The sequence below is a fragment of the Rhynchophorus ferrugineus genome, unplaced genomic scaffold (genome assembly GCF_030347505.1).
Source record: "Rhynchophorus ferrugineus isolate W39M unplaced genomic scaffold, kcgeb_rfMv2 rfM9, whole genome shotgun sequence".
In the NCBI taxonomy this organism is placed as follows: Eukaryota; Metazoa; Arthropoda; class Insecta; order Coleoptera; family Curculionidae; genus Rhynchophorus; species Rhynchophorus ferrugineus.
In genome coordinates, this window is record NW_027472588.1 from 17,449,328 (window position 1) to 17,473,743 (window position 24,416).

Consider the following 24,416-nt stretch of genomic DNA (forward strand, 5'->3'; position numbering starts at 1 on the left):
GCTGAATAATTCAATTGATGCAAAAATTAAGGTCAGGCTACTGACTGAGTGTTTTCAACGTTTACCAACATCTCGTTGTCAGGTGAAGCTCTTTTCCATTCTAGCAAAAAGGGAGACCTATAGTGCAGAAGCGATCAAATTGTAATCTGCCATAAGACCGCTTCAATAGACGCTGGACCCATAGAGAGCAACGGATGGAATTACCATCTTGTACAGAAGATATTTGACGGAAAGAGATTGCTGGCCTTGTTGATGACTGGGAATGACAGGTGACACACCTTGACCTTTTTTATTTGGTTTTTGAATTTAAAATTTCGGTCCAAAGACATAGATGCTTAGATAGGTCCAATTATAGAATTGGGACATTTTTAATTGAACTGTAGTTACATATCTGTACACATTTCATCTATCCACCCTATAGACTGATCTATCTGTCAAGCTCACTTCACAGTTCATGCACAAACTATTATACTGATGCTTAATTTCCATGACAAAATATACTATTGCTGACGATTCTTATCACTAATGGTTATCCAAGTTTTCATTCTATTTCAAACCCCTTATTGAAATGGTCATCCTAGTGATTCACCTGTCTTCTGGTCTCCCCATGACATCTCGTTTCTGATTGCGTATAGCTAGAATATTATGATGAAATTGATTTTACATTATATTGTTATAATTATTTTTGAACTATCGGTTTATATAGCTAATTCCTAATAGATAGTTTAGAAGTGATATTTAGAAATAATTATTCAATAAAACACTCTAGATGTTGTAAGCGATAAATTGGAAAACTATCAAACAACAAGTAGCAATAACAACTGATATATTTAGGATTCTAATAAGTTACATTAATCAACGGCATAACGGTAATATCAAAAATCAATCTTTACAGATTCAGTTGCTATGAACGACCGCCTAAAAACAACCTGGAACGGAACACGAACAACCAGAGAGAAGGTATTGTTAAAATATTTAGCAGTCCTCTCTTGTTTCGATATATAGACGACTGGGTATAAAAATGTATTTTTTCGCATGAGTCCCAAAATAAATAAATAGTGTCAAAACGAATACTGCAGAACATGATTTATGTTTTTTTTTGCTTTTTTTTACTTCCCACGAGAGAATGATGATTAGAATGGGTTTGGTAACTCTGGCCTCGAAAAGAAGCTCGAGTTCAATATGAACTCACTGTATAATAATATATAATAATTTTGATTTACAAATGACTTTATAGCCTGAATTAACATCAAGGAAGGTGATGTTAATATCAGTTTGAGACTTATATATTTTTAGCTGCCAATAACTAATACAATTAGAACATGTAGTTAAAAAACAAAATTTCCGTAATAGTGTAAAGTAAAAGAGGTATTTGAAAATTTGATAACATAGTTCAGTTTCTTGCAGAGACATCTAAAAGTTCTACAGTATTGGAATTTTGATTTTACCAGAAAAGCACCAAGGACATCAAGCAGTACGTATATCATTGACAGTGTTTGAAATGTATGTGAATAAATTTACTTTGACCTGTTGAATAGCCTGAAGGGAATTGCTCATAGGGTATCCAAAAACTAGTGATAATTTAAAAAAATAATAATTCACTTTAATAACTTTTAATTTTTAAAAAGAAAGAGTTTCAAATTTATAGAAAAAAATACTTCCTCAAAAATTAATTCACCATTCTACTGTATGCTACATATAATAATTATTTAATGAAGTGTATTAATTAAAATCTAAAATACATAAAGAACTTTCCATACACGTTAGAATTTAGTCGTTGATAGGTATCTTGTTCGCCCACCAAGACTCCTCAAAGTCCTACGAGTTGGGAGGACGCGATAATTCAAACTTTATCCGCACATATGTCTAAGAAATTGCCGCCCGAGCATTTCCAGATCCCTGGCCGCGGGCACCGAACTGTAATATTCCTGCAAAATTACGCAGCAGCGGCCGTACCGTCTCCCAATTATTTCCCACCCTTCACTAATGGGTGGTTTATAATTGTGCCACTAGCGTCATCATTAACATTTGGCATCTCATCGTTTACATTAATTATCTTCATTTAATCGTTGGTAATTGTTAAATCGAGTTTGGATAGAATTTATTAGTGACTTGTTAAATATATTAAATTTATAAAAAAATATTAAACTGAGATTACAGATATAGTTTACCACCAATATAATGTTTTTATATATGTATCTACCAAAGATTATAAAAGTTTTTATATTTTTATTTTACTTATAGAAACAGTTGCTTAGTATGTAAAAGTTAACATATATAGTACCGATGTTGCAGCATGTGATTGGGAGGATATTAAAATCCAAGAAGTCAATGATGGATAGTAAGCTCATAGACTATTGACTGTTAGCTAACTAATGGTATACAAAATGAAAAAGGCAGCCAAAAGATGTGAAAAATTCAATACATTCTAGCACTTGCTTCGGAAACAAGTGAAGTTTGTTAGTGTACGAGAAGATAGAGATAATTGACACTGTTAATATATATCAGAATGTAGTATGTTTACGGTTCACCGTTCAGTACTGATCAGTGGAATAGATAGTACTTCTCAGAATATCGGAATATTGAAATGAATGTACCACTTTTGAGAGAAAAAAGTTTAAGGTCGAAAAAAGAATATATTTATTAGCCTGAATATAAGATGTTTAGCTTATATTAAAGTATTTGTATGCATTCTGGAATCATCGATATTGATTATAATCATTAATTGTTTACGGCAAAAAAAAACAATCATACTATACACAAATACAGCTTTAATTGGAATTATTATTATTATTGAACACATTTTGATTTTTTGTTAAAATTCCAAGTGAGTTTTATTTAAATTTCCTAAAATGTGGAATCTTAAAAAACTGTTTAAACTAAAACAGAATAATGCTTGATTTTGCGATCCTTTACGGATATATTTTTCTAAATAATAATTGTTATCGTTTGTGCCAACTACGATCTATATAGCTCAGGAGATATTTTGCAGTCATAACTTTGAGTTGAAATGGTTTGAGGAGGTAATTTTAGGAAATATGTAACATTTGTGATAAAATTATGAGTGAGAATAGCGATATGTATGTATATATATATATATATATATATATATATATATATATATATATATATATATTATATTTCCATTAATGTAAATGTTAAAAGCCTAAAATGTTTCTACATTCATGGACATATATTTTATAGAACTAATTCTGAAAGTGAACCTTGCAAATGTTTTGTTGTGGGTGCAAAAAAATTCTAGGTCACTAGAGACCCATAAATTATAAAGATTTTCCACAAAAGATATTGGCAAGCCTCAAAACTTAATAGCTTAATATAAACATAAAATCACGCTTCCTCCAGAGTCACTTGGATACATTTCCCGGGAATTTGGGAAATTATAATGACGGTTCCTCATAGCTAACGCTTCCACTGCGATCTAAAAGTGATGGAAGAAAGAAAGGAAGAAGAATTGATTGGACCTTCACATGATGACCGATTGGGGCTAGCCAAAAATATAGTAAGTTTTACAAATATTTTTAATAAACTAAGTAGTTACGTCTTGTCTCACATCATTATGTTCCAGTAACTTAGTTCAGTGTAAGTGCACTCATGGTAATCGAATAGATGTACTGTCTTTAGTATCAGTTTTAGATGAATAGTCACTATGTAAATGTATCGACGCCAAATGGATGTTCAAGTCTAGTATTGTAATATTAACGTTTTTAAAGTTTTTTACACCTTTATGATGTTATGTTCGTATTTAGTCAACGTATGTTCGCAAGTCATAAACAGCACTCAACATATAACTAACTTATCAGTCACTAGATATTGCAATAATATTAAAATGATTTGACTGACTGAAATTCTAAAACAATTTTAGTTTTTCTTTGTATCATTCGATTATTTGATCCTTTTCTGTCGTCATGAACGCTGGCATCTCGTTTTTCCTTATTCCTTAATTACTCATTTTACCATTATTTCATCATATATGAAGTTTACTTTTTTGCCGTGTATTTATCTTTTAGGCCTACCGACTGGCGAGTGACAAATTTAGAAATTATCCTAGAATATATATCTGGTCTTACACAGTTTATCGGCGTGACTGGGATAATTTTCCTCGTGGGATTTAGTAAAAATAACTTTATTTATCAGAATTAGTTTCTTAAACTATTATTTTGAACAAACATTTCAATTATACATTCGCAAAGTAACCATCAAATCGTCGAAAGTGAGAGAAAAAAGTTAAAACAGATATTTTCCATTATATTACACAAAACTTTACGAGAATATAATAACACTATATATTAAAAGTATTTGATTATTAGATAGAAAGATTTGATTATTAGATATTATTTAGTAGATGTTTACTAAATAAAATAACAATTATTGATTTTCTATTTATTATTGGCAATCATCTTATACCAACCAATATATAATTTTAACAAAAAACCCGTTGCAAATATATGCTATATTGATATTTATAATTCAATACCATTACCGTATTTGGACCGAATAAGCGTGGAAGAGAACTATTTAGCGGCAACTCATGGGAAATTTCAGACGTTTCATCAAGATCAATTTCCAATTTTAACCAAAGACGAATAGATACGGACGGCGATCGGCAATTTATCAGGATGTTTCGGTTAATGAGGTTCTCAAATTGTCGAGCGCTAGCTTAAAATGCAATTACACCATTACAGGTCGCGGAAATCGTTCGAATCGAAGGTAAAACGTGTAAAGCTGACTCAGATCTGATTGGCTTTTGATAAAGCTGGCGGGTCGCATCATAATCTGATGGCTTTTTGGTTTATGGTAATTAGATTGGATCGCTAACGTCGACGATTTTATATATTATCGTGTTATGTGGGTAGATACATTTATATTATCTAAAATGACCATGTCATGGTTTAAAAGGTATAAGCTACAATGTAGTATACAGAGTGTTTAATGAAAAATTGGATTTGATGAAGAAATTGATTCGCTGAAAATATAGTTTCTGGTTAATCTCGATATAGTCTCATTGATTTTAGAAATAACAATAGAAAATTACGAAAAAAACTAATAATAAAACACTGTATTTCCTCCACAAATATAGTGTTTCAAGAAAAGTTTTCCCTATGGATTTCTCCATCTCTTGTCGTATTCAATATCGTCACGGAAATAGGAATCTTCTATCTGGTTTGCATATATGGACGATAGTGGAATCATGGAATAGACAAACTTACGAATTTCATAACTCATCTGTATTTTCAATATTCAAATATCCAATTCAGCATGAAGACTGACTATAATCCCGAGATCCTTGTAAGTGTTTTGGTTCATCGAAAGGAATATGGCCGTGAATGTTGGCTATAAAATTCAATTAAAGTCGTAATTTTTGTGATCATCTCTATAATGGCGCCTAGAATGAGCGTGTAAGGATTCTAAAATGTCATGTTTGATGAATAGTTAGAGCTGAATAGGTGAATAGGTTAGGCATTTTGAAAATCCAAATAATTAGTAGCGCCGATTGTCTGATGTGCTATGTTTGTGTTCTTCTTAAGTTATTGGTAGGAAGTTATTTTTTCTTCTGTAAACCGGTTTTTTGTTTCCCAGTTTTTGCATACAGTTGATTTAAACGTCTTCAATAATGGTTGAATTCATTTAATTTCCAATTTTGAGATAATTCACAGACAAAATTCTGCTTCGGCCAAATTGTCATTAAAGCTTTGTTGAAATACGAATTGGCTTCGGAATCAAAGATCTGAATTCACACCTTTCTTTTATTTCTCATTTTAACTCGGGATTATGGTCGGAAACGTGTTTGTTTCATAGTTAGTGATTGCCACATTAGTTATGTTAATCGTGAAAAGTTAAATAATAAAATGGAACCGATTTCTTTATCTCTTGTCGGATGATTATAATTATTTATTGTCTAGATAGGTTACAAGTTGAGAGTTTATAATTGTATTTCACTAATTCAATTATTCACTAATTATTTTCTTTCAGTCGAAAATTACATTCAAATATATCAATAAACGATCAACTATACGAATAAATCTGTTAGGATATGCAGAGTTGCTAAATTAGCCTTTGTATCAAATTTCAGTTCAGTTGGCTTACAATCTTAATACAAAGCAACACATTTGGAAATTAACTGCAATAAAAAAGACATGTTCATGACAAGGTTTCCCAAGATTCACATCGAATACAAGAGGAAAATTACTCTTGATGACTAGGTCTTGATGACTTCGTCTTCACATGTTCAGCATTGGAGCCCTTTTTCAAGCTTCCCACAACAAAAAGAATATCAACCGGTAAACGGCTTGTTTTCCTTAAGGTTATTGACTCTATGAGAATCAGCCATGATAAAAATATAGTGATTAGTTTAAGCTTTTAAAATTACAATCTCCAGATTCTTCTCATTATCACCAGCAGCAGCATTTATGGTCTCTGTTATAAAGAACAAATATATAATATTTCAGAGATCGGATATATCATAGATAAATAAAAGAGAGATAAATCGGTACATTTGGCTGGAAACAGAAATGGGACAACATTAGAATAGTGCACCTTTTGTAACAAAGGCCCAAGAGCATACGTTACAGGTCTCTTCAAGTAGCTGAATGAACTAAATTGTGATCACATGGGTGAAGATAAACTGTGGAGGTAAAAAAAACATTCTACAGTGGGCTAAATCTAATGAATAACGACAAGTAAACATTTTGCGTGTTGACTCGATTGAGGATCATCCACTGTTGGCTAATATATGAGTATTTATAAAAGGGAGATCTTCCTTTATCTGTGAAGACTGTGGCATGGTACTGTCTGTCAAATACTTATTAACAGAGTGTGGATTGTTTCGGTAGCAGAGGCAGCGCTTTGTCATTGGTGGAAGACTGGAGGTGCGTTTCAAGCACAGTTATGTAAAATAACTGAACGTTATGTAAAATACCTTTAACGTTTATCATTTTCCTTAAAATATATATATTTAATATATATATATATATATATATATGTATATATATATATGTGTGTATATATATATATATATTTATATATATATATATATATATATATATATATATGTATATATATATATATGTATATATATATATATATATATATATATATATATCATATATATATTTAAAAAGAGATATAATGCTGTTAGAGAAGTTCGAACATGTAATGGAATGAACCTGCAAAAGTTGTCTGTTTGCCAAACTTCGGTCAGAAAATTCTTTAAAATATTATAATTGCGGATTATAACAAGTTCATCAACAAAGGCTGCAATTAAGGAATGGATTAAAGTACATAAAATAAATTTCGAGGAAATCATCTTAAGGAATGAACTATTGCAAATTATTACTCGGTAAATATAAATGAAATATATAATTGCATTTTATGTAATTTACTTTTTTAGAATTAAGCCTGAGAAAAGATACATAGTAGATAAGATTACTGATTGCTATGGCCACAGAGAATTACGTATCCCTCCCTATCACTGCATTTTTAATCCAATTGAGTTGATAAGGGGTATTGCAAAGAATTATTTCAATAGATATTCAGGTCAATGAGGATATTCAAACCAGAACTGTCTGGATATATGGAAAGAGGCATTGTCGAAAATAACACCTTTGTTTGAATGAGCTCGATCAGACACAATGAAGAAGAAATTGACAAATTGTAAAATCTTGAACAAGTTTTAATAGGTTGGGAATAAACAGCTTGGTTATTAACTTGACTAGTATTTGTGAAAATGACTGCGATTGAATAAAACTGTATGAATATTGGTTTATGATTCAATGCTGACGATTACCAAGACAGGATGATAAAAGAGGAGACCACTAAAGGTCAGTATACAATTATTATATATACTATTATTATACTTCAATAGTAGGGAATTGTATTATAGAATGTGAATGCTTTATGAGCATGTGTTTTGTTGTTCAGAATATACATGAATGTTTGGTTAACATGTATGAGTAGAGAAATAATACTAACTATTTTGCAGATATGGCAAATGCATTAGGGAGAATGCAGTGACTAAATGTAGTTTTATCAAGAAAGATGTATACAGATATTAACAGGACAAACTAAAGAGAAATATAGTAATATCATAATGACTTTATAAAGATACATTGAATCGAAAGAAACAAGTACTAAGCGTAAAACATAAATATGCTCTCTAATGAAAGTAAAATACATTACTCAGATACACAATTGTTAATTAAATGGATTAGGCCTTCGGGGGATACCACTACATATAAAAACGCGTCTAGGACCCTACCGATACTACTGTAGAAAAAAGTTCAAAAAAGCTGTTATATGTCAGAGCCAAAATGTACTAAAACTTAGAATTGCTGCTGCAATATTGCAACGTTTTGACATGATAAGTTATGAATAATAACTTAAATAATATTAATACATAGTTTATAATTAATACGACAACACTAGATCTGTTAAAAGAACGATGAGGATTAAAGTTTCGCACATTTCTATAAATTAATTACTTATTTCTAGCGGAAATTTCTTTTTTAAAACGTAATCGCCGGCAAAATCACCCTTTGCATAAATTATCTCTCTTTTTATCACAAAGTGATTACCACGGTAGATTACCGTGAATTGCGAGAAGGAGAGGAAAATCTATATTTAACGCTAGAGCAGATTTATGCGGCAGCCGAAATTAACTGGAGGTACCTGTTTTATGGATTTTTTCGTTGAAATTGTTGTTGCAGCCATTATCCTGGGCTCGAAGCCAAGTTATAAAATTGTTACAGTCGCCATTTTCCATATCCGGCGGCAAAAATAAGGTTTTCGCGCTCCGAATTTTTATGCTAACAGTTTTATCCACGAAAAACTTTCGTGCTTGATTTACGTGAATGAATTGGAGAATGTTATTGGTGTTTAATATCTTTTTGCTATAATTATTATGATATTTTATTAATACCAGTTTTGAACATATTTATTCATTGGGTTTAAATTAATTTTTTAATTTCCATTAAATATTTTTTGGGATCAAATATTATTTAAAACAACAAAAGATGTAATATGTAAATATTACAGTTTGTGTACAGTTTACTTGGAGGTTTTTTTTAAATTTTACTCAAAATATTTTCTAGTCAATGAAAGACTACGATTTTCTAATTAATTTTTTTTTACTGTTCTACATAATACACCCTGACTTCAACGCACTAGGTTCAGCAGTTTCGCCATTTGAAGTAAGATCTTGCAATAATGTGAATATTTAGCCATAGACTTGTCAATTTTTTCATTGAATGCAAAGTGTGGACGTGGAAATCTGATGGTGTTAAATTAGGACAATAAGTAGGGCATCCTATCAAATCATACACGCAATTCTCGGACACATCCGAAAAGAAGAATCCAATTAACAAATGATATTTTATTTTTAAGTTGGAATTCTCGCGAATCGCGTTGTATACGCATAGTCCCCAAAAGTGCATGGTATGCATTTTTGTATTCGATAAAGATTTCCACGAGATGTAAGACCATATTTAAATACAGCTGCTAAAGGAGAAAGTGTATATAAACTATTGTCAGCTTTGATAATATGAATTTGGTTTATGGTATAGAGTATTTAAGATAAAGAATTTAGAACAGCATTATATTCAAGTTTATACATTTTAGCAAAAAACGCACAGAGCTACTGCAAAAATTAATGTGTTAAAACTTGAAACTTTTATTGCAGTAAAAATAAAAACAAAAAACATATTTTCAATGTTAGCTTAAGAGGGTTCTAGTTCCAGATATATATTAATTAATAAAAATAAATCAAATATGGATAATTGGTAGCCCCAGTAATTAAGCTGATAGAACAGTCTTCCTACAGCTGCCATAATCACGAGCTCGAATCTAGCTTAATATAGCCATGAATAACTATGCTCCCATGTAACATTTCCCCCTTCACTCTTTACCTGTGCGAAATTATTTTCAAATTTATACCGTCAATAAAAAATAACAGTCATGTCTTATTCCATTCAGATTATTCCTGTTTTGCTTCCATTCAGGAAAACTTATAGTATATCAGAACAATCAATTTAAATACACTTTAAATATATCAATAAATTAGCCGATTAAAGGTGTCTCTAACCCATCTTCCAGAGATTCTAAAATAAAACGAAAAAATGCCTTTAAAAATAAAAAAAAAATTTGAAGAGAATATAACGTCACAGAAATCTTTTTAATGAAATTTACTGTCTTATTCAATCTTAAAACTCGAAAATTTAAATAAACCTAATTTAAAACTTATAAGAAAATAGAGGAACAAAACAGTTACCATGGACTATAAAATTATGAGTGGTAGATGATGTGATGATATATTTTATGTACATTTGTAGATTATGTAATATTTCATAGTAACAAATAATAATACACTTAAATAAATTTGGTTGTTGAAACTTATTGCAGATATGCACTGCTGAAGAATTCCCATATCAAAATATAAAAGAATACTGGTTTCAGAATCCATTTGGATGATAAGTTATTCTATAATTTTATCGCCAATAGATTTTTACTGTTCATTATATCACCTTAAAAGTTAGAATACATAAATAATTCTAAATTTAGAAATTCCTGGAAAAACAGAGAAATAAATCAGAAAACGGTTATCATAGACTGTAAAATTATAACAGGTAATTGTTCTGATATATTTGATGATAGAATTTACTTCATTAAAATAAATATATCTTATAATAAAACAAAGCTTAAATAAACTTTAGATAATAAATTAAACACCCCAATGCGCCACAAAAAGCGCCTCTAAAAGCTCTACTTAGTTGTTAAAATTTATCGATATATTCTGCTAGACAGTTCCCAAATATTATCATATAAGTAAATAGTGGGTTAAAGATTCTATCTGGAAGATAATTTACTTCGTCCAAGTTAAATAAAAAGAAGCATATAACCTCACATAATTGCCAAATAATCTTAAATTTAGAAACGCATACGAAAATAGGGAAAAAATAAAAACCGGTTATCATGGACTGTAAAATTATGCTAGCTAATTTGGTGTGATAAGAGGACAAACTTTAAATACGTTTGTAAATTAAATATCTAAGTGCGTCTCAAAAAGGCCCCTAAAAGCCATGGCTTAGTTGTTGAAATTTATCGTAAATATGTTTTTGCTGAACAGTTCCCAAATATCAACACCTAAATAAATAATGGTTTAATAATCTATTTGGATGATAACTTATTGCATAATTCTACCGTCAATAGGTTTTTAGTGTCCTATTGAATCTTCCTCATATGTCGAAATTATAAATAATCCCAAAAATATATAGGAATATTGAGACACAAATTAAAATAGGTTTATCATAGAATCTGAAATTATAACAGCTATTTAATGTGATATATCGATAAAACAAATACATAGGTCATATAACTCATTTCCAAGAGATAAGCAGTTTTATAATAATAATTGAGACAAATTACTGATTAGTATGTCGGGACACGTTCCACTGTAGTACAATCCGTTTAAATTATATATATCTTAATGATTTTTTTCTTACTTAATTTGTGATTGCCGCACGATTTATTCTAAATTAATATTAACACCATTCCTGTTATTCTTAAATTTCTCTGGTGCTATAATTCAACAAAAGAATGTTTAGAGTGGCAAAACCTTTACGAACCATTTAGTTTTCGAGCAGCATTAAAAGTGCGATTTTCACGGGCTCGGTCGTGCCGAAGTAAAAAACAGATGGGCGGAAAATACTCTGACAAATGATAAAGGCCCTCATCCCGTAAAAAGAGAAAATGTTCTTTTGCCGAGTACGTCACAGATTTGTGCGATATTACAAATTACTCGAGAGGAAATTGGATAAACGCTGGCGAATGTTTTTTCCATTTGAACACCGGATATCGATATTAATAATCACTGTCGTTTGCCATACATAACCTTTAATATATTTATCTCGGAAGATTGATGCGATAGTAAATTAAACTGGTTAGATAGAGGGGGAAAATGAGATGTACGAGGTTTGCTACTTATATTTTTAGCCGAAAAATGAGAATAGAGTAATATTTTAACTAAAATGGCTTCATTGTTTTCCAAAAAATGAAAAGGAATTCGCTTTCTACATCGCCCAAGAGGAGTATTGGTTTATTGCACCAATATTGAAGATTTTATCGATGCATTTGAGATCCAATATGATACAGCATAATGGTGTATTTTTACAGATTCATTAAAAATGGCCATTAAAGGAGTTTTGCTTCACAATGGTGGTTTTTATGCTGATGTTTCTAGAGGTCATTACGTATAACCCACAGAAATTTACAGGAAATTGCAATTGCTTCTTCGCAAACTAAAATATGGGGATCATGATTGGCAGTTTGCTGTTGTTTTAAAATTTTGTCATCGAACAACAAGTTTACTAAATTCCCTTGTTTTTGTGTTAACGTGATAGCATAGATCGTGTAAATTCTTGGACAAGACCGACTGATTCACTAAAGATTTAGCCGTCGTGGGATCTTAAAGTTGCTAAAAATAACGTCCTCAACAGAACATTGGAAGACCACTGGAACATAGAAGGAAGGTGATTTCGTTAGACCAGATATTAGACGGGTTATGACGGAAAAGAAGGATAAGGTGCTTTTAAGAAAGTTATCGAAAGATTGTTAGACAATCATAAAGATTATCTAAAGGCCAATTAATATTGATAAGCAACCATTTATGAAAGAAATTCTCAAAATATACGATGTAATATACGTAATATCATAGCACATTTTAATTCTAATAATAACATTAAAATACATTTGTAGTATTATTGAATTTCTCGGCTGCAGCCTTTTTTTTCCTGTAATTTATTCAAACGAATAATGGATACTGCTTAATAACATGCAAAATGAAAACTTAACTTTACCTCAGAAACAAACCATGCGTAAACTGAAGGTTCAAGGGCCTTATTCATAACTGGAGGACATTTTACGAACAGCAAGGCATATTTTATGTTTTACAACATACGTTATATATTATTTACAACACAATAGCTTGCAAAGATGTGAACCATGCTGAAAGGTATTTTTATATTTGAAGATCAAAGAGAACGTTATAAATATTTTTGTTTGTACCGATTTACGAATTATATATACAATATTTTTAAAATTAGCTTTTCATTCATTCATATTATTTTTGTTTCATTTTATGTGCGACATTTTGAAATCTTCTACTTTATTTCTATTAAAATTCTAGTAATCATACTTAAAATAAATAATTCACAATAATAAATCTTTTTGATACATCCAGAAGCTATCTATTCTATATTATTATAAGTCACTATTTTTGTGATTATTATAACAACAGTTGGTTGAGTAGAAAGAAAAGTAGTTTTATGTTTAACGTTTATATCTATTATCTGAGAAACTTTAGGCTTTTTGTACCTAACGGTTATTTGTGAGGTATAAAACTTAAGTATTAGTATTATGATTTAAGAAAAGACGGAATGATTTTAAGTCGCAGACAGTTTGTGAAAGATGTTTTATGTTTTGGATTTACGAGTCTTGAAGCAAAAAGCCATGTTAAATTAATCGTCAAACAACCTAATATGGATCCCAAATTTCCGGCCAGAATTATATTTTTGAGAAAGGCAATGCCACTGTTTAAAATTCTATAGTCATTACACTATGTTTCGAACCAAATATTCAAATTTTAAACTGGCCAGTGTACTTCCCTGATTTGACTATTATTAAATATTGTTGATAATTTAACAATGTCAAAAGAGTATGTTCCTATATAAAATGCTACCATTGAGACTGATCAATATTGTAAAAAATAGAATAGAATAGGGCCATTTACTGAAATAGCAATTAAAAATATGAAGCAGTCCTTTCTTGCCCTATTTTGGTTTTATATGGAACCTATAAGTAAACAATAGCTGTTTCTTCGTAATGTTTTCACAAATACCATTAACTATTTTTAATCAAAATACAAGTATAATCCGAAGCTTAAAATGTATTTTTATTAAGAAATGCAATTAAAAAGTATATTATGCAAAAGTTTTGTTGCAATTATATGACACTATCTTCGAATATTGTAACAATATCTTGTTTTAGTAAAAATTCATCCACATATTTGACAAAATCTTCAAATATATTACAACCAATAAATCATGACTAATTATTCCAAATAGAATTAAAAGCAAAAGGTAATGCATTATAAATTACTCCGTGGAATATTGTTTAAATGAATGAAAATAAAATTAGTAAAAACAATGGCTTGTTAGATGAAACCTAACGTGGACAAACTCTGTCGATTAACTCTCGACTTAAAGACATAAAGACGGGTTTAGGGGAGATTTAGAAATATCGAGTACAATGTGACGGACATTGATATAAAAGTATTTGTGAATAAATTGTTCTATAAATATCCAAGTCAATCGTTGAAATATATTCAGTGGCCTTAAAGTTTTACTTAAATTTTTGTAACGTAATTAGTTTTTAGAGAAAACTGAAAAAATTCAAAAAAGAGCTGTGATAAAGATCTCGATAAAGTACTATAAAATATTGATGTAAAATTGGTAGTGGTTATAAGGAACAAAACTATTACTATTTTACTAAGATGTTAACTATTAAAAAGATCCATAAGTTCTGTAAAAATAAGATGTTTAACAGCAAGCGCCGTATTTACCACACGTTGTTCCTTCTGAGTTTCACTGGTGGCGTCTAATACGGAAACCTTGTACCCTAAAAAATATAGTTAGGTCGCATTTTTCAATCAATGCCAAGCTTTTGATAAAGTTTGCACACTGGGTGACTGCGCGGGGCACACGAAAAATAGCGTCTGTCTCATCCACACTTTCAGCTACTGAAATATTGATGCCACTTATGGTATTTAGACACTCTGACTATATGGTAGTATTCTGACTATATAGTAGTATTTTGACTATATGGTAGCATTCTGACTATATGGTATCAGAGGGTATATATTAAATTTAATGAGAAAAATATAACTGTTATTTGTAAAATTTGTGTTAAAGGACATATTTCCCAGTAAATTTTAACAAGCACCAACTACCATAGTTAAAGAATGTAAATATCAACATTTAGCGTAAGTTTGAATATCAATTTATAGTTGTAGGATACCCTAGTAAATCCATATAGCCTTTCTTGTTGAGGATCCAATATAATGTGAAGCATGCCATCGTATTATATTTCTAATGAGACAATTCGGCGCGATATCCTTTAGAGCCCACAAAATATAATTGTAGCGACAAAACCATCCCGGCAATTGTGACAGATAGTGTTCTTTCGGCAAAAAATTGATCCGGATTTTCTGTTTCCTACAGTCAAGTAACGTTATGATTGGAAGCTGGTTCCCTCATTAACATCACCGACCGGATTACTGCGTTTGAAACTCTGTATACCTAAATGATCATCACTAAGATTGATAAACTTATTATTATTTTTAGTTTATTGCTGGTTCCCTCATTAACATCACCGACCGGATTACTGCGTTTGAAAATCTGAATACCTAAATGATCATCACTAAGTTTGATAAACTTATTATTATTATTAGTTTATTGCTGTAAAACATTGTCATATTCCAAAATGATAATGGGTCTTAAACAGCCAAAAAACTTCATTTGCTGTGAAGAGCATTATAATATGCAAGTTATATGATAGGAGTAACAAAACACATTTATTATCTACTATCCATGTTATTTCTAAAGAATAAAAAAAAGACAAAATAAACATAACCTTCTTCAAAGTAACCCTTGTCTACTAAACTTCAACTTACTTTGCAATTCTGATAAAATAAAAAGTTATAAACAATATTGGATCGCATAAATTCTTTCCTCAACTCATCACGTTTCGAAACAAAAGCCATGGATCATCGATAAAATTCGCCTTTCAATATTTTTAAACAAATATCCTCATAAAAGATACAGTTCTGTCGAGCCATCAGTCATTTCCTTTAGGGCGTTCCCATTAATCACCCTATGTATAGACTCGCTAAAGTTTCGGCACACTTCCGTCACCAGACCATCTTCCGCTTGTAAGACCCTAATCAATTTCATTTCATTGTCATTTAACGTAACTCGCCCTTTTCCATCTCACCAACCCTCCAGTTTTCCTTAACATAAGTAAACAAGTGATAGTTAATGTTTGATAAGATATAAAGTGGAAAGTTTCGGGTAAATAACTCACGAACAGACGGTGCATGAACTTTCGGGAGTTAGTTTATCGAACACATTTTATAATTAGGAATGTTTACGAAGCCTATAAGGCACTGGCGGCTTTCCCCACTTTAGTTATGAATATGAACGTCTCAGGTTTGAAGTTCATCGAGAATTTATGTCTTATATTAGGAATTAATTTCAACATCATATTATAATAATAATATTTTTTATTACATTAATTTAGGTAATTTTAGAAATAGGTGTAAGATTGAATAATTTGGCTTTAATTAATACAGTTTCATATAATATAGATTAATATTTTAATTTTATCTCTAAAAGAGTTGTTGAAAATTTACACCTTTCGAAAATAACAGGTCAATTGAAAAGTTCCCGACTTGGCACATAGATGGCGCTACTAGAATTAAATCCGTGTGTTTTTAGTTAGACCTAACGCTCAAAAGATGCGTGTATAAATTTGACAGCTGCCGCATTATTATTATTAGTGTGTGAATTATGGCATTTTGAGCGAAGCAACTTTTGTTATTTAAAAAAATGGATAAAAAGCAATTTCGCGTGTTGATAAAATATTGCTTTTTGGAAGGAAAAAATAAAGTTGAAGCAAAACTTGGCTTAATGCCGAGTTTTCAGACACTGTCCCAGGAAAATAAACCATCAAGGATTGGTATGCTAAGTCTAGACGTGGCGAAATGAGCCATGAAGATGGTGAACGCAGCGCATGCCCAAAAGAGGTTGTTATCGACGAAAACATTAAAAAAATCGACAAAATGATTTTGAATGACGGTAAATTGAAATTGAACGAACTAGCAGACACTCTAAAGATATCAACTAAACGGGTATATCATATCATTCACGAATATTTGTGCAAAGCTCTGTGCAAAGTGGGTGACGCGCGAGCTCACTTTTGACCAAAAACAACGACGAGTTGATGACTCGGAACAGTGTTTGAAGATGATCAAGCGTAATAAATCCGAGTTTTTGCGTCGATATGTAACAATGGATGAAACATGGCTCCATCATTTCACTTCAAAGTTCAATCGACAGTCATCCGAGTAGACTGCACACGATGAACTCGCTCCAAAGCGTGGGAAAACGCAACAGTCGGCTGGCAATGTTATGGCGTCTGTATTTTGGAAATCGCTTGGAATAATTTTCATTGACTACCTTGAAAAAGGAAGGACCATTAACAGCGACTACTACATAGCGTTATTGGACTGTTTGAAGAACGAAATTGCCGAAAAACGGCCGCATTTCAAGAAAAAGGAAGTGCTGCTTCACCAAGACAATACACCGTGTCACATGTCAGTGAAAACTATGGTAGAAATCCATCGATTCACCGTGTTCTTCAGATCTGGCCGCCAGCGTCTATTTCCTGTTCTCAGATCTTAAAAGAATGCTCGCTGGGAAGAAATGTTCGTCGAATCAAGAGGTGATCGCCGAAACGGGGGCCTATTTTGAAGCAAAGAGCAAATCGTACTACAAATATGGTATCGAAAAGTTGGAGGCTCGCTATAGTCAGTGTATCACCCTTGAAGGGAATTATGTTGAATATAAAAAAATATTTTTTCCAAAAAAATGTGTTTTACTATGGTAGACCGGGGACTTTTCAATTGATTTGTTATATGATATATTTAATGGAACAATTTGATATTAATTTTTTATAGTCTACTATGTGTTTGTGTGTTATGGCGGAGAGAAGCTTCAAAAATCATTTTGAACTATATTAGTTATGTATGAAAATGTATGCCATATTAATCCAAATGTTGTCATTGAAGCCAATTATATTACATCAAATTAAGTAAATAGTCTAATTCATAGAATAATTTGATATGTTGAAGTATGTTAGAGAAACAGACAATTAGAGAAACATATTGTGCTTGATGAAGTATTACAGTTACATGTGTTCTCTTAAATTTGAAATTTGAATATTATTGAAATAAACTTCAATATTACAATTCGTGTATTTATTTTATCAAGTATTACAAGGTAACTAGGTACAATACAGGATACGCTTTTTCCTTCTACAGAGCTGCTAGAAGTTGAGAAAATAAAATATCCATCATCAACTATTTTGGTAGCCTTGCCAAATATATTTGCATCTATATCTTAAAATTATTATCACCTAATTTTCAGTAGATTTCATTCGATGTAATTTTGATATATCTTAGCAAATATAGGACACATGATTTCGACCATATTATTCTTATAGTTCTCAACTGGTGACTATGGTTATTGGGTGCATCTGTTTATAGACTTAACAATATTACAACTGGTGACTATGCTTATTGTGTAATCTTTAGACTTAACATATTATCTGCACTATATTGATACTATTTTTTACTTGATTTTCTTCAACATTCTACAGTATTTCATGGCTAGTGTATCTGTATTATATGACTTCAATAATATAAGTGTTCCAGAATTCCTATTAAAATTATTACTTTAGTCATAGTCACGCAAATTAGTAGTCATAATCGACAAATCGGTTCTTGACAAATGTATGTTATTTGCCTTGATATACCCGTTCGGTTTTTTAGTTTATCTTCCTCTCAGTACCATACAATCTGTTTGTTACCTGTAAAAAGTGAGATAAATGTCATAATTCAAATAAAATCGACACGCATAAAAAAGTTCAGACCTTGGATTACTGAAATGTTGGTTTTGAAGGTTTAGTGGCGACAATGTTTTGTAATGCTGATGATTGAGGTTTAAGTTCATATAGAAAATTTTGAAGTCTTCTACTTTTATGTCCACTAAAATCTTAGTAATCATACTTAAAATAAATAGTTCACATTAATTAATCTTTTTGATAAATCTATAAACTATCTGTTCTATATTATTATTATTATAAGTCAATATTTTTATTTTTATATTTATTTTATTTTTATTTTATAGTAATCATCATGCCTATTAATACAAGAATTAGCCGAGTAGAAAGAAAATATTATAAATTCATCAAAAATTAGATTTTAGATATATAGACCATTTTCTATTAATTTAAATTGTATAATTCTTGGGCTCTTTTGAATTGATCTCTAAATTAATCATTGGTTTCTTTTGAATCTGAATAAAGCTCTGTTTGTAATATTAAACTTGATTGTAAGAAGTAGAATTTTCTAGTAAATATTACAGATGGGACAGTTTTCTATTTACGGTAATAATAGAAATTTTCATGGATCCCACAAAAGGAGAGCTTAAGATTTTTGCTCTAAAATCACTTAATCATTAGCTCTATAATGATAGTTTGCATATAATACTTGAGTCAAAGCTTTTGATATAATTTTATAGAAATCATCATTATGATATAATTTCCAAAAGTAATCGATTTATCCCATGTACAAAATGTTTTAAATTAGCCAATTTTAAATTGCTCTATTAGTAGAGTCTTCTTTCATCGAACATTGAACTGATTACTGGTTACATTAATTAATAATTTGAAATTCTATATATAATAATATTTTCATATAATACGTTATAAATTTTTTATATAATATATATTTTATATATTACAATGTAGATAATCTAACATAATCTATATTTTCTAACACAAATTAAAGCCTATATCATATTAAACATTTAACTAATGAAATAAAAAATAAAAGGTGTGCAGGTATGCTTGTAAAATAGAAATAAACAATATAAGCTTATTATAATATAACGTAATGTATATTCATTTTTACTGAGATAACATTAAAATATTGCTCTTTCGGAAACGGAAATTTTTGTAACTGGGTCATCTTCCTTTCAGCCCCAATAATTTTATTTTCATTGTGTTATAACTTAACTGGGTCTTTTTGACACAAGACCTTCCACTTCCCATTAATTTACTGAAACAAATAAAGGAAAACGTTTCAGAAAATGTAAAATTAAATGTTGGCGTGCCCCAGAAATGCATAGTCGTCTCAGTTTATCTGAAAAACAAGAATAATTTCCATTTGATGAATTCTGTTTAGAATAAATAAAGACTACAATGAAATAAGTGTTGCTGAAATTGAACAAAATGAGAAAGGATGAGTTCAAATCAAAATGGTATCTTGTTACTATATATTGTCAATTAATATACATTAATATATTTAACCAAACATTCTACGGGGGTAAAATAAAATACCCCCAAATTGGTTTTCAGTTTCAGTAAGAAAAACCTCTTGCGTTAAGATACTCTTGTTAAAGAATATTATATTTTTTCCAATGCTTTTTAATAAATTCTTGATGTTATTATTGCAGAATGAATTGGGCTAATTTCAAAACCACCTGGTTATTCCGATGATGATATTCACGCAATATGTATAAAAAATCTGATTGTCTGTGTATTGTCTGACAATTAAGAGAGAATTAATGCCACTCTTCCTGATAAAATGATAATGATAATGAAAATGAATTATTAGTTTGGTTAAAAAAACCTTTTAAACAGGAGGTGCCTTTTCTTTGATAATTGTTTTATGTGAAAATATAATTTCCGTATATAAAAAAATCGGCAAGAACCTCATGATGAGCTCATGATATGTACTTGGACTATATGTGGGAGTATATGATTGGGAGTATGGCAGATTCTTCCAGAGGTGACGTAAGTTGTCCTCCAAAACCGCAAAATTTAAGGAAGTTATATGTGGACAATATATTTTTTATATATTTATTGCATTATTACCACTTGTTGCCAACTAACCTATAATTTGTCTTTACAATAACTTTGTTATTCGTTATTTGTTATAACTTTAAATATTAACATTGTTGTGTTTCTATTAAATGCACCTCACTATACTTCACTAACCAAGATCAATTCAACCTATGTGGTGTTATCCAAGAGTTGCAATACTGCGATATTTATATGAGAATGGAATCTCGCATGTTTTTTTTGCGAATATTTTGAATTCCTGAGTAACACTCAGTAGCTGAAAGTCTTGGTGTGAATAGTCAGTCCTGTAGTTTCTGGACTATATTTGAACTCCAGTTTTTTATATTTCTTTTTTACATGTTCCTTCCAGTTACGCTTTGTATCAGTATTTATTCCTATATACTTAATGTTGTAAATCTATGGAATAATAGTACTACTTACAGTTAGTGGTATTTGTGGGGTTTGATTATACGTGAATTGCACATGCACAGATTTACTTTCGTTAATTTTAATTTTCCACGTTTGAGTCCAATTATTTGTATTGTCCATTGCCTGTTAACAGGTCAATTGAAAAGTCCCCGGCTTACCGTAGTAAAACACATTTTTTTGGCAAAATTAGTCTTTCTTATTCAACTTAATTCCCTTCAAGGGTGATTTCTTCCCAGCGAGCATTCTTTTGAGATCTGAGAACAGAATACGGTGGATGAGGAAGCAATTTGAGGCCCAAATCATGAATTTTTGACACGGTGCATTGTCTAGATGAAGCAGAACTTTCTTTTTCTTCAAAAGCAGCCGTTTTTTGGCGATCTCGTCCTTTAAACGGTCCAATAACGCTATGTAATAGTCGCAGTTGATGGTCATTCCTATTTCCTATTCCTAGGTAGTCAATGAAAATTATTCGATGCGCATCAAGAAATAAAGACGTCATAAACTTGCCAGTTAACTGTTGCATTTTTGCACGATTTCAGATGACTGCCAATTAGACTTCGGAGTAAAATGATGAAGCCATGTTTCATCCATTGTCATATATCGATGCAAAAACTCGGGTTTATTAAACTTGATCATCTACACTCCGAATCTCATAGCTCCGTTATCATCGTCATTGTTTTTGATCAAAAGTGAGCTCGCGCGACACCCACTTGGCACAGAGCTTTCTCATACACTAATTATTCCTGAATAATATGATGTATACGTTCAGTTGATATCTTTAGAGTGTATGTGGATTTTTTTTATTGTTTTCGTCGTTAACAACCTCTTTTGGGTATCCACTGAGTTCACCGTCTTCGGTGCTCATTTCACCATGTCTAAACTTAGCATATCAATCCTTGATGGTTGATTTTCCTGTGGCAGTGTCCAGAATCTTGGCATCAATCCAAGTTTTTGCTTCAAATGTATTTTTTCCCTTCAAAAAACAATATTTTATCAATACGAGGAATTCCTTTTTATCCAATTTTTCACAATAACAAAAGTTGCTTCACTCAAAATGCTAGGGTTAGGGCTAACTAAAAAAGATGTGGATTTAATCCTAGTAACGCAATCTATGTTCAAACCGGGGACTTCCATTGAGCAGCTATAATATTCGTCACTTTTTTGCTATTGGCTCCGACAGCAAGAACCGAAGTATCATCAGCAAATGTTGCAATAGTGATATTTTCCATTTGTGGTATATCACATGTATAGACTAGGTAAATAATTGGCCCCAATTCACCTTCTTGTCGTACAATAGCTTTGGCTTCTTTTATTGTAGTATAGGCTTTCCCTTGTTTGACTCTAAAAATTCTGGCTGTAATGTGATATTTTAATAGTTCAATGTGTTTCATTTTCTCTAGCTTATGAATAAGACCGTCATATTTATGGAAGATGTATACTACATCTGAGAATATAGCCGAGCATACTTTCATGGGTCTTTAAAATATAAATAATAGTTTTTTTTTAATACTCCACACGAATTGCCTCATTCAATTTTAATATCCACTGTTTTCTCTGAAAATTTCTCTCTGTAGGCAAAGAATAAAAATGCCATACGGGAAATGGACTGATAACTGTACAAAGCGGGTTGACACGAAATTATGTTTCCAGTTAATTACGGAGATAGAACTCGAATGAAATAGAGTTTCGTCAACCTGCCGCTAATTTTATCCAAAACAAACATCCCCATTAATCACCCACCTCCGTCAAGTCCCGCCCAGTTCCGTCACGAGGACATCTTCCGCTTGTAATACCCTAATCAATTCTGTTTCGCCATTATGTAACATAACTGCGCCTTCTCCAGTACCCAGGTCTCAGGTTTTCCTCCTTATTCTAGGCGAACTAATAATAGTTTAAGTTTGGGCGAGCAAAAACAGGATAATAAACGTCAAATCTTTCGGGATCATAAGGTGTGTGAGTTTCGAGAAGTTTGTTTCCAGGTAATGAGACTGTAGGTAGACTTTAAAAGTTTTTTTTCGTGGCGGTTTTCCTTCCCTCATTTGGTATAGGGTGTAAAAATAGTTATTAGTTTTACGAAGGTTTAGTTAAATAAATTGATGCAACGTATTTTATCGATCAAGGTTTTGCTTATTATGAGATATTATTTTTCTCAACTTCTAGACAACCTTGAAACTTGGAGTGTAGTCTTTTGAAGTTATTCAATAATACAAGTATTCCAATTATTAACTGAAATGTTTCTTATAAGCTATAATTTGGGTTGCTGAATCTAAATCAGCAGTCTGTTTCTCTAAAATTATTTCTAATTTCCAAAATGTTCAATAAATTCTTTACTTCACTATTTTTTGACCCTTAACGGTCATTTATTGAATTAAAAATTGTGCGCCAGAAATAATTGGAGATTGAACTGATTCCCTTATACTGTTCGGAGCTTGTTTTATGTATTAGGGTCTTACAGTAATCGCTTATCATGCCTGTATTCCAAAATCCTTTATGTCTCTATTAGAACCACCATGAATAAACACCATATATTACAATCATATTAATCACATGGAATAAACCTTTCATCTCATTGCAGAAACATAAGTAATTTTTTTGAAGGACGACAAAATCGTGTATTTTCTATTTTTGTATATAGTGACTAGTGTCTTGGGGTCAAGATGTTTTCCCGTCAGCTACCGTAATGCAAGTAACTCTCTGCTCAACATTTTGACTAGATACATTCAAATCGGGAATCAAATAACTCCACGACGTTGACAATGAACGACAATAAATCACAAATGAGAATTCCATATCAGGGGTGTGCAACTCCAATGGTAAGTAGTAGGGCAAAGTTTTGATTAGATCAATCATTGGCGGCGCTGACAACATGAATTTGATTGGTTAGTTTAAAATAGTTATGTATAAACCTGTACCGAAAATACTTTGCTTTGATTGGTCTGCCATTTCGCCTGATTACTTTGTGATGTAACATTTATTGTCCAATAGTATTTAAATGAAAATCAAATTTAGTTTTTAAAATTAATTTATTGAAATAAAATCTTATACAAATATTCATTAGTGTAAGTAATATAAATATATATAAACAAAAACAAAAAAAAACATTTATGAACTCTATTCTAGACAAAATTAAAATATCTATAATTATTCTATAACGCGTTCCTATACTTGTTTAGTGCCATCAATTTTATGGGATCTGTTAGGGTTCTACCTTATCTTGTTATATTGAAGGTAAATTT

The 24,416-nt window shown here is 30.9% G+C and overlaps 1 protein-coding gene across 1 annotated transcript in view; it reads right to left on the reverse strand.

The window, feature by feature from the left end:
* LOC143202112 (uncharacterized) overlaps nucleotides 1-24,416 on the reverse strand; it is a 506,901-nt gene that overhangs the window by 218,395 nt on the left and 264,090 nt on the right. The window lies entirely within an intron of this gene.